The sequence below is a fragment of the Antechinus flavipes genome, chromosome 5 (genome assembly GCF_016432865.1).
Source record: "Antechinus flavipes isolate AdamAnt ecotype Samford, QLD, Australia chromosome 5, AdamAnt_v2, whole genome shotgun sequence".
Lineage (NCBI taxonomy): Eukaryota > Metazoa > Chordata > Mammalia > Dasyuromorphia > Dasyuridae > Antechinus > Antechinus flavipes.
The window spans coordinates 242,606,508-242,618,934 of NC_067402.1; positions in this window are offsets into that span (position 1 = coordinate 242,606,508).

Genomic DNA, 12,427 nt, shown 5'->3' on the forward strand with positions numbered 1-12,427 from the left:
GGCCTTGTCTAGTGGGTAGGAAAGGAGGGAGATAATTTGGAACTCAGTATGTGACAAAAATAAATATTAAAATATGGTAATAACTTACATTTATGTAATACTTTAAAATTTGTGAAACATTTGCAAATATTGTCTCATTTGATCCTCTCACAACAATTCTATGAGAGAAATGCTATTATTAGCCCCATTTGATCCATGAAGAAACTGAGCTGAGAGAAGTTACATAACTTAAAAACCATTTGAGTTGGTAGGGCAAAGTGCTGCCCTAAAGGATGACTCACAAACTTGAATACAAGTCCAATCTACATATCAAAATCATTTGAAATTCTTTGAAAGATATAACACAACAGAGATAACTGTAATCAATGATCATCTTATCATGGTCAGGTAAGGATTAATATTTATTACTTTCCAGCCCATATCGGTTTTATAAAGGAAACCAATTTAAGTCCACCTTGAAGAGGGATTCCCTATGGATGGTGACATCTTCCAGATGCTTCTGTTTTGCAAATGACATTTTTTTTTTGTTACTTACTTTAATCCCTTTAAGCAGAGCATTCTTTTTTAAAGATTTTTTTTAATCATTAAAGCTTTTTATTTTCAAAACATATGCATAAATAATTTTCAACATTCATCCTTGCAAAATCTTGTCTTTATAATTTTTCCCTCCCTTCTCCCTTGCCCCCTCCCTGAGATAGCAAGTAATCCAATAAACATGTGTAATTTTTCTATACATATTTCCACAATTATTATGCTGCACAAGAAAAATCAGATCAAAAAGGAAAATAATAAGAAAGAAAACAAAATGCAAACAAACAACAAAAAGAGTGAAAATACTATGTTGTAATCCACACTCAGTTCCCATAATTCTTTCTCTGGATGCAGATGGTTTTCTTCACCATAAGACCATTGGAAATGGCCTGATTCATCTCATTGTTGAAAAGAGACACATCTATCAGAATTGGTCGTCATATAATCTTTCTGTTGCTGTGTACAATATTCTGTTGGATCTATTCATTTTACTCTGCATTAGTTCATGTAAGTCTCTCCAGGTCCCTCTGAAATCATTTTGCTGATTGTTTTTTACAGAACAATAATATTCCATAACATTCATATACTATAATTCATATAATATACTATATTCAGTCATTCTCCAACTGATGGGCATCCATTCACTTTCCAGTTTCTTGCCACTACAAAAAGAGCTGCCACAAACATTTTTGCACATGTGGATCCTCCTTTTTGATCTCTTTGGGATACAGGCCCAGTAGAAACACTGCTGGATCAAAAGGTATGCATAGTTTGATAGTCCTTTGGGCATAGTTCCAAGTGATGCAGAGCTTTCTTGAAAAGATAGGTAATCACTTGACCGTCTACATAGGAAAAATCCACTGGATGAAGAATGTCAGAAACTCTAAACCATTTTTTTTTGTGTGTTATGAATTCTTTTGGTAGTCTAATAAAGTCAATGGATCCTTTTTCAGAATAAAAATTTTAAATACATAAAATAAAATATATAGTGTTCCAAAAGAAACTAATATATTGAAATAGAATTATCATTATTTAATATTTTATTTTCCCCAGCTACATGTAAAACAATTTTTAACATTTGTTTCTAAAACTTTGAGTTCCAGATTCTTTTCCTTCCTCCCTTCTTACCTCTACTAAGAAGGCACATGAAAATTTATGCAAAACATTTACACAAAGAAAGAAAACATATGTTTTGTTCCCTACCCCTATCTCCTTTCCCCTCCCGCCCCTCCCCTCCCCCCTCCCCCGGCCAAATCAAGAAAAGTAAAGTTAAAAAAAGTATGCTTCAGCTCTTTCTCTAGGTATGGATAGCATTTTTCATTATAAATCCTTCAGAGTTGTATTGGATCATTGTATTGCTGAGAATAGTAAAGTCATTCACTGTTAAGAACCATGCCTAAGTGAAGGGACAAGTCAATTCTCCAAGAGCTTCCACAGCTGTGAATCATAACACTTGAAAGAGTTGCAAAGTAACCTTTGATGCAGATGTTCCTTGTGGATTGGGAATGAAATAAATTGAAGACAAGAGGGAACAGGAGAGAGATCAGACAACACAACTGCCTCTCAGTGGAGAGATCAGACAATACAATTGCCTCTCAGTCTCCTTGTATCATTATCATCGTCTCACATGAAGAAATCCTCCTGTATCACAACTTCATAGCTAGTCACTTTCCAGTATTGCTATTACTTTGTACACAGTACATTTCACTTTGCATGAGTTCATGGAAATATTTCTATATTTTACTGAGAGCTTCCTGCTCATTATTGAAATGTCATTATCAAAATATTAATAGAACAAAAACAAGTTCATGGACTGAACATTAAGAACCTTTACTAGAAAGCTTGTTCAACAATTTAATTTTAGAAAGAACAGATAGTAAGCTGGATCCAGAATTAAAAAAGAGTAAGATGTATTATATTTCCCATAGGAAGTTGAAAATCTCACAGAAATGAATGTCAGTTTTCTAATGTCAATTAATTTCTAATGTCAATACTCTTCTGGTGATGTCATGCAGTTGTGAGACATGGAATTCAGTCATCTTTGATGAACTGAAAGCAAATATCCCACAGAGGGCAATGAAGAACTTTATGATGAGAGTTAATAAGGCTGCAGCATGCCACAAACAAGAAATTTTGAAGAACAAGAATAACAATGTTATTATGGAAATATGATTGAAAAAGAAGAGCTTGGTCGCATGGCTAGAGTGAGGGATAACAAGTGGATAGCCCTTTTGTTCCACTGGTATCCTTCCAAATCTGAGAGACGGCAAAAAAACCTCTACTAAGTTGCATCTTCTCTGGAGTGTTCTCAGGGAAGACAAGGACAAAATTCACACAGGATGGACAACTCATATGAGTTGAGCTTATCATCAGCAACAACATTGTGACAATCATGGACCCATTTGAATATGTGAATACTTACCTCATGGAGTTATAAAATTTAAAGGAGACATTATATGTGGAAGTACTTTGTAATCTGTAAACAATGATGCACATATTATTATTGATGATTCTCTTGCTATATGTTTGATCTATGTAACAGGAAAATATCACATTAGCATCTGTGTTTACTTAACAATGAGACCAAAATCCATTTGAGTTTTAACAACTATGAAAAGAATATAAAATTCAATATTTTAAAATTGCAAGGGACTTTTGTTCAAATATCTTATTCAGGCCTTCATTTGAATGGATTTTTTTCAGTTATAAAATGTTTATTTTTTTTCTTTTTAAATTCAACTAAAAAAAAAAGGAATATAGAATCCTTGGATTATATTAACATTGTTAAGTAAAATAAACTCACACATTAGCCATATCAAAAATGTGAATTAGTTCACCTCTCTGTCATAAGGTGGCATACTACTGCTCATTACCAACTCTCTGGCATTCTGATTAATCAGAATTATTGTTATTTTAAAAACATATTGCTTTGATCATTCATATAAGTCTTTCCAAGTTTTTCTGTAATTACTTCTTTCTTCATTTCTTGCAATTCAAAAAAATTACATTTGTGTACATATATTTTATTGAAGAAGAAAAGGAGGTTAAATGGCTTTCTCAAGTCATATAGACAGTATGCGATAGAATCAGATTTCATCTTATTGGTTTCCCTTTTCTTAAAGTAGAACCTTGGGAAGGGCAGTTAAGTGGTACAATAGATACTTATTACTATGTGACCCTTAGCAAGTCACGAAACCCTAACTGCTTCACAAATAAATCGCTAAATAAATAAATAAATAAATGATATTGTAGCTCAGGTTTTAAACATTTACATTAGCCACTGGAAAGACACCAGACATTTTTAGTTCTTTGGCCAGGGACCATCTTATCTAGGTGATTAAAGATGGCTCTGATCATAAATGCGTTTTAAGAATATTACATCTCCATGAAAAACATGGGACAGGCAGCTCAGTTATAGGGCCTTCACTTAGTTTCATTTACTTTTTTGAAAATTAATTATTAAAACCTTTAATGAAGCTATAATTCTGTTTTGTATTTATTTAGCACTTTTCAATTTGGAGAACAGTGAACATTCTATAAGCTTCTGAGATAATTTCTGCCTTTAGATACATGTATTGGGCTCTGCTTGGAGCCAGCCAGAGGCACATAGATCATGTGCTTCAGACAGAGTAAGCAACACAGAAATAAATGAGTTCCAAATTCAGGGTTCTTGAAAGGCCAAGTTTAGGAACCATTATTACATTATAGCTTTAAAAAAATCATTGTTGATGGGAAAGAATATTAAGATTTTATTCATGTTATGAGCATGTCAGAGTCATATGTTATAGTAATCTCCATTTAGACAGATCTAATTCTTTCCTGTAACTGACAATGATACAAGAGCCCCTGGGCTCTGAAAAACAGTCTGTTTTGTACACACGGATTTCTGTATGCCTAGTAGCCACAGATCTGAATTGAATTTGGATGGGAAATGAAGCAAAAAACATTATCCCCATATAGGGAATTTTAGTAGGCAGAGTACAATTAATTTCAATGAAGGTTGGCAAGGACATGGAGATTAACTTTTCTCTCATTTAAATGTCCAAAAGGTTTTTGGGAGATATTTTTTACCCAATGGCTAATGAACTCCATTAATATAGTTCAGTACAAGACTGGAAATCAGGGAATGTAATCTTAATCTGCTGTTCACTTCCTGATTGATCTTTGTGGGGTGGAAATTGCTTAATTTCCCTTGTTTATTTTTTTAAGGCACAAAGAGGAATTAAAAAAAAAGTTTTAATGTAATCTTATTTTTCTTATAGTATGATTACTTCTCTGTTTCTTTTATCTTCTTTTTCCCTTCTTCCCTCAAAAAAAGGTCCTTTTGTAGTAAAATCTAGATGGCTAGGTGGCACCATAGTGCATAGAGTGCTACATGTCAGGAAGATTCATCTTCTTAGGATCAACTCTGGCCTTAGACTTTCCAGCTATATGACCCTGGATAAGTAATTTAACACTGTTTACCTCAGTTTCCTTATCTGTAAGATGATCTGGGAAAGGAAATGACAAATCACTCTAATATCTCTGCAAAGAAAATTTTCAGTGGGATTGGAAGAGTCAGACATGACTGGAAATAACTGAACAAAGAGAAATATTTAACAAAATAAATTTAAAAATACTATAAAACATAGAAAACATTACATTTTAAAATTCAGTCAATATGGAGCTACAAGCATTCTTATATATGAATTATTTGAGTTCTATACCATTGCTGTAGGTTAACTCTTTAATAGTTTAAGTTATAGTAAACATGCTACCTATAGAGAGGGTTTTCTCATTGGAAGTTCCCTGTACCAGTGAAATCACAGATCTAGGCCCAATCCCCTATCATCAGTTTTTTTTTTTTTAAATAATTTTTTATTGACAGAATCCATGCCAGGGGAATTTTTTACAGCATTATCCCTTGCACTCACTTCTGTTCCGATTTTTTCCCTCCCTCCCTCCACCCCCTCCCCCAGATGGCAAGCAGTCCTTTACATGATGAATAGGTTACAGTATATCCTAGATACAATATATGTGTGCAGAACCGAACAATTTTCTTGTTGCACAGGGAGAATTGGATTCAGAAGGTATAAATAACCCGGGAAAAAAAATAAACATGCAAGCAGTTTATATTCATCTCCCAGTGTTCTTTCTTTGGGTGTAGCTGCTTCTGTCCATCCTTGATCAATTGAAACTGAATTAGCTCTCTTTATCGAAGAGATCCACTTCCATCAGAATACATCCTCAAACAGTATCATTGTTGAGGTATATAATGATCTCCTGGTTCTGCTCATTTCACTTAGCATCAGTTCATGTAAGTCTCGCCAGTCTTCTCTGTATTCATCCTGCCCCTATCATCAGTTTTGAAAGATGGATTAACTTTACATTTTTCAGTGTTTTACATTTTTCATTTTACATTTCTTCAGTGTTTTGTTCATAAAGCAAAGCATATGGAAATAAAAGTAACATCCTGTCTCTGCCATATTCTTTCTATGTGACTAGGTCACATAGATTCCTCAGCTGTCCATTTTTTCATTTGTACAGTGAAGGTTTGGGGAAATAGAAAGCATCCTGGATTTGACACTAACGGGTTTCAATTCAAATTTTGGCTCTTATTAGTGATCTGTGTGACATTTAATCCTTGGGCCTCATCTATAAAAATAAATGGCTGCATCAAATGACCTTTTAAGGTTTCTGCCTACTCTAAATCAATGATCCTATGACTTGATTATCTCTGAGGTCCTTTTTGGATAAAAATCTATGATTTAAGTACCTATAATTAAGATATTTACTATAGCAACAATCCCTGTACAATAACAATGTTGTGGCTGTAGAATATGGAATGAAAGTAGTTAGTGACAAAAGCTTATAATTTATTTGGTTATTTAATAAGTCCTTATAACAATGCAAATCATTGTTTGATAGAAACAGTTGCTATCCAAATGTCCTTTTAAAAATCTTTGATGGATAACTATACATTTGGAAAATTGCATAAATGTAAAAAAAAATCAGCAATGGAAACGAACAGAAAGTTAATGTTTCATTGAATGCATATTCTTCATTAAGAAGAAGAGATCTGTAAGATAAATAATACTGGCTCTTTATGAAGAAATGATTGTTGCACATAGGAAGCTGTGTTGGCACACTGCAGCTGACTTTTTAATTAATTAATTAAAATTTATTGTATCATTCTGATTGCTTCCCAGACTATGCCATATGCAAGAATCTGAATTAAAACTGACATTTTGATGACATCATTCAACATGAAATGGTTCTTAACAAAAGCATTTAATCATTTTATATCTTCTTCCCTCCCCCCTTCCTCCTTTTCATCCTCCCTTCCTCCCTCCCTCCCTTCCTCCTTTTTTCCTTCCCTCCTTCCTTCCTTCTCTCCTTCCCTCCCTTCTTCTTTCCTTCCCTTCCTTCCTTCCTTCCTTCCTTCCTTCCTTCCTTCCTTCCTTCCTTCCTTCCTTTCTTTTTTTGTTTCATTTTGTTTCTAATACTCAAGTCCATGCATTCCATGCCAAAGATTAATGGACTTCTGTATTTCATGCCAAAAATGCCATCTCAGAATTATTGGGATGTCAAAATGACCAAAGCATTTAAGAGTTATTTTCCTTAACCTTACAACTCAAAAGAAGCTAGGGTATTTTTTAAAAGTAAAAATGATCAATGAGACAGTTATATATATTTGATCAGTTTTGATATATGAAAGGAAATAAGAAGTCATCTCTGCTTTCTCCAGTTCTTTCTCTGTATACCTTTAACAGGGAATGAATTAGTCACTATCTGTCCATGATTAGAACTATTGGTCTGTTAATGCCTGTTTAATAGCTTTTTCACTAACTGGTGATGTGTGTATTTTTTATTCTTTTACAAATAAATGGAGCACTTCATAGCATAGATGATTTTGTGGTCAAAAATAGCTTTGAAACCATTATTATTCTTGTTTAAGAAATATCCTTTAGTTTCTAAAAAGTTTTCAAAGGCTTTTCTTTTTGACTGGAGTGTCTCAGACTAGTCTAAAAGATACCCAGATTAGATATCTTTTGGGAAGACAAACATAGCCATAATTTCATGTAGGCCTGAAGATTACCTCAGACTTTTCTGGGAAAGGGGAGACTCCACCTGTCAGATGAAGATTATAGATTCACAGGATATGTATATTTAAGCAGATAAAATTTCCCTGAGACCCAGAAGAATCAAATGATTTGGCTAAGACCATTTAGGTAGCAAGTGCTAGTCAGGATCCAAACTCAGGTTCCATGATTCAAAATTTAATGCTCTTACCCTGGTATTGTGCTAAACTCTCTTTTCATTCCTCTCTTAAGTGGACTACCAAGTGGGACATACCTCTACTTTTTTTCTTTTTAAATACACAACTGTGATTTCCCAGTACAGCCCTACCCCCATTCCCTAATTTTTTCTTAATTTCCTCTCATGTTTGTGAAGTTCAGGTTAGCACCTGAATTAGCCTTAGAATCAGCAAAAGTCCTTGGTCTTTAGGGGGAGAAGTAAAGGAGATGGACAAAAACTCCACAACTTCCTCTCTCCTTCTTGTCCACAGCCAAAGTGACTTTGGCTTGTCTAACTCCACCCCCTAATCCCTCCTACAATTCTCTGTATACACCCAAAAAATCAAGCCAGCACAGAATAGTGGGAAGGATCATTTTCCAAGCATATGCTAATAGAGCTCAGTTGTCTGATTCCAGTGCACCTATTCAGAGTTTTAGCCCTTTACACATGTTATCTTTATCTATTAGAATAAAAGTGCCTTGAAGTCAGGGATTATCTTACTTTTTTATTTTCTTTGTACTGAGTATAATGCTAGGATGATGTAAGTACTTAATAAATTCTTGTTTATTCATTCACTCACTCATTTATTTTTCAGTATAAGGAACTCCCAGTATGGAAATTCCATCTATCAAAACAACTTAACAACTGGTCTGAAATATTATAATCTTAGAAGGTTGACCAGGTTACTGTTAGGTTAAGTGACGTATTCATGAGCATATAACCAGTATATGATAGATGTAGGACTCTTTGATTGATTCATTTCATTTTTTCATTGCTCCAATTTTACCCTCTTCTGTACTTAATGGCATGATGTGTCTTATGGCACAAAGGTCGGAACAAAATATATGGCACATTAAAATAAGCTAATTGAATAGTCTGCCAAATATTAGGATTAAGTCTCTAAAAAAAAAATGCTACATTTTTATTTTGGTTGCTTATATTGGAGAGCTCTTCTGTTCAATAAATCTTTTGCTTTTTGTGATGACTCCTCTCCACCCCTGAATTAAATATGAAAACTCATGCTGACAAAGGATGTTTCTTTGGCAAAATCTCAGTAAAAATTCACTTGTTTTTTCCTGAAATTAGAACTATCTTGGAAAATCTGACACGTATGGTAGACAAACCCAGAAATCATTTTCTTGGAAGTCTTATCCCTACAACCTCAGAAATTGTACTCTGAAAGCATGCATTTATATTGAGTTTTAAGATTTACAAAGCATTAATATTTTATTTAATTCTCATAAAAATACTAAAAGGCAGAAGCTATTATTACTCCATTTTACAGATGGAAAAGGTGAAATACAAATGAGATTTCACAAATGAGAGAGGTTTTAATGTGTGCAGGGTGACACAGCCAGTAAGTGTCTACAACACAATTCGACTTCATCTCTTCTTCACTTCAAATCCAACATCCTTCCTTTGTTCTTAAAGCTCTGCCCTGGGTCACAGCTAGTATGTGTCTGATCTGGATTTCACTCCCAAGTTATCCTGATTCCAAGTCTACAGCTTTATCCATTATATCAGGAGTTATCTACCCTTTTCAGGCCTTTATGCCCTTTGATTTTCAGTAAATCTTCCAATATCCATTATCTAGAAATGAAAAAAATATAAGAGTTTACTTCTCATATGCATATTAGAAAACCCCATATTCCTATCAAATATGAAAGGAAACAAATTCTTGAATGTGCCATAGATATACCCATAAGAAATAAAATAAAGAAATTATTTTAATGCAATAATCTGGTCATTTATCAAATATTTTCCATAATTCTCAGCAAACTTCTTGGACACTTTAAACCCTTAAGGTACAAACTCCAGAATGGGAACTCTCAAAGCGTGCCACCAGAAGATATATAGCACAGTGGGATTGTTCTCCCAGAAATGTCTATCTAGTTGGGGAAATGAAAAGTCATAAAGAAAGATGTTCTTTTCTATTTGAGGTGGGTGAGAGTAAGAAAAAAATGTTTACTAATTGAAAATAAAATCAAATATAACTAAACTAAACTAAAGCAAGAACGATGACTAAAATTTGGTATAAACTCAACCAAGTTATAGAGGTTATATTATGTATGTGGCAGTGTCTGACAAATAAGTTGACAGCTAATGATGATTATAATGAAGAATTACACTGGAATGTTCAACAAAGTTGGGAAATGGCTAGGCATTTTGGCCATTTCTGTAATTCAAACAATTACCATCATAGTGGGTCTCTGACTGACTGTTGGCATAATGTCTTCTGCTATTACTGAATTGCACATTTCTAATGAAATTAGGAAACATATCCCCAGGTCTCTTTAGTTCTGGTTGCACATGTAAAATATTCCATGTCTGTGATTTCAGGGTCAAAATGTTATTGACAGAACAGAAGTATATGGCTGAAAATTATATTGTGACAGGAATATACAGTTGTTCTATGAATGTTAACCCCTGGCAAGCAATGTCACACTCAATTATGGAATCGCAGGATTTCTGAAATGGAAAGGACTTTCATGATCCTCCCATTCCTTTATTCTATGCATGGGAAAGCAAAAGTTTGGAGATCAGAAATGACTTGCCTGCTTACAGATAGTTAGCGGAAGAGGAGATAATCAGAGTTAGTTTTCTAGGTTTGGACCATTTTCATGGTTCTGTTATACCTTGAATATGTAACATCATGCTAATTCTCAAAATTAATTAGTTAAGGCTTTTTCTTTGCTTAATAATATCTTCTGAGGCTGAGGCTGGGGAAGGAATTCAAGGCTATGATTACCTAGTATCCTTGGAAGGCATTGTTCCATTTTGGATAAGCATTTATATAGTTCTTACTGCAATGCACTCTGTTAAGCATTTCACTAATTTTATCTAATTTGATCCTCATCACAACCATTTACAATTGAAGCAATTGAGGTTAGATGACTTGTCCAAGGTTACATAGCCAGTAAGTGTCTGAGGTCAAATTTGAATGCAGGTCTTCCCGACTCCAAGCTCATTGCTCTATTTACTGTACTACCTTATGGTTAGAAGTTATCTTAGTTTAGCTATTTATTGCATCCTTAAAGTTTTTTGTGCTAGTTTTCAATTAACAAACATTATTCTTGTAATTATTCAATATAAGAATATATTCTATATATTTCTATATATTTATTTCTTATTTGTTTTTATTATATTATATATTTATTATTTATAATATTATTCTATTTATTCTCTAGCATTTATTAAGTGCTTACTTTGTGCCAGGCACTGTGCTAAGTGCTAAGGGATTCAAATATAAGTTTTTTAAAAAGAGAGTTCCTGCTCTCAAGTAGCTTACATTCTATTCAGTGGAAATGACACATTAAAGGGAATTAAAAGTAGGCAGAAAGGGGACATAGGGAAAATTTCTGAATTAGGGTATGGTGAGAAAGTTTTGAGAGTCAGAAGCATAACAAGGGTTGGGGCAGAGCAAAGCATGATTGATCTTGGTGTGTTCCCCAAATGGCAACCCTCAGAAGGGGTTTTGTTCTTTTTAGTCCTTTGAAATTGTGGTTGGCCACAGAATGTGAGTTGTTAAATCTTTTGAAGTTGCTTGATTTTACAATGTTTCCTTGATTCTGTTCACTTCATTATGCATTAGTTCATATGAGTCTTCCTCTGAAATCATCTCTTTCAACACTGCTTATGAAACAATAGTATTACATTATATTTGCATGTCATAATTTGTCCAGCCATTCTCCAAATGATGGGAATTCTCCTTAGTTTCTTGTTCTTTCCCACTAAAGCTGCTTTTAATTATGTGCATGTGAGTTCTTTTCTTCTTTCTTTGATCTTTTTGGGAAATAGATTTGTTCTAGAATTGATGTATCAAAGGTTGTGCACAGTTCAGTAGTTCTGGGGGATAGGGGAACTTCATATGAACACCATATCCATTTTACAATTCTCTTCATTCAATTCTCTCATGATGTATATTTTCTATGCTGTCACATATGGCAATTCCACATTGATGTAATTTAAAAATTTTTTTTAATTTAATTTTTTAAAATTGATTTAATTTTCAAGCATTATTAAAGCTAAAATTGACTTGTGACCAATCTAGTGATGAACCCTTCTGAATGTAGTTATACTGATCATGGAATTAAAGGATCAGAGGTCATTATTTTAATCTCAAAGGTCATCATCCACCTCATTTTATAGATGAAGAAACTTAAGTACAGGAGGGTTAAATGACTTGCTCAGGATTACCCAACTATTAAGCATTTGAGTCAAACTCAGGTCTTCCTGATTCTAAATACAGTACTGTATTCTTTGGGCAATTTATTTATCCTTGAGTCCACATGGAGAGATTTTCTAGCCTGCAGAGCTGTCGAAAGCTTTAGCATTTGTCAGGTCAGGGCTCCCTTCATCATAGTATGAAGCTCTGGAGTAGATTATTAGTGGAGAACTCATTACTTCAAACAAAAAATCAAACAAACCTATATTGAGATCTGAAAGTAGGTGCTAATCAAAATATTTGGAAAAGCAAAAAATACGCATTTATATAGTGCCTTCTATATGCCAAACACTGTGCTGTGTTTTTTCTATTATCTCATTTGATTTCAAGACAAGTGCTATTGTTATCCCTATTTTGTAGGTGAGGAAACTGAGCAAAGGTTAAATTACTTGC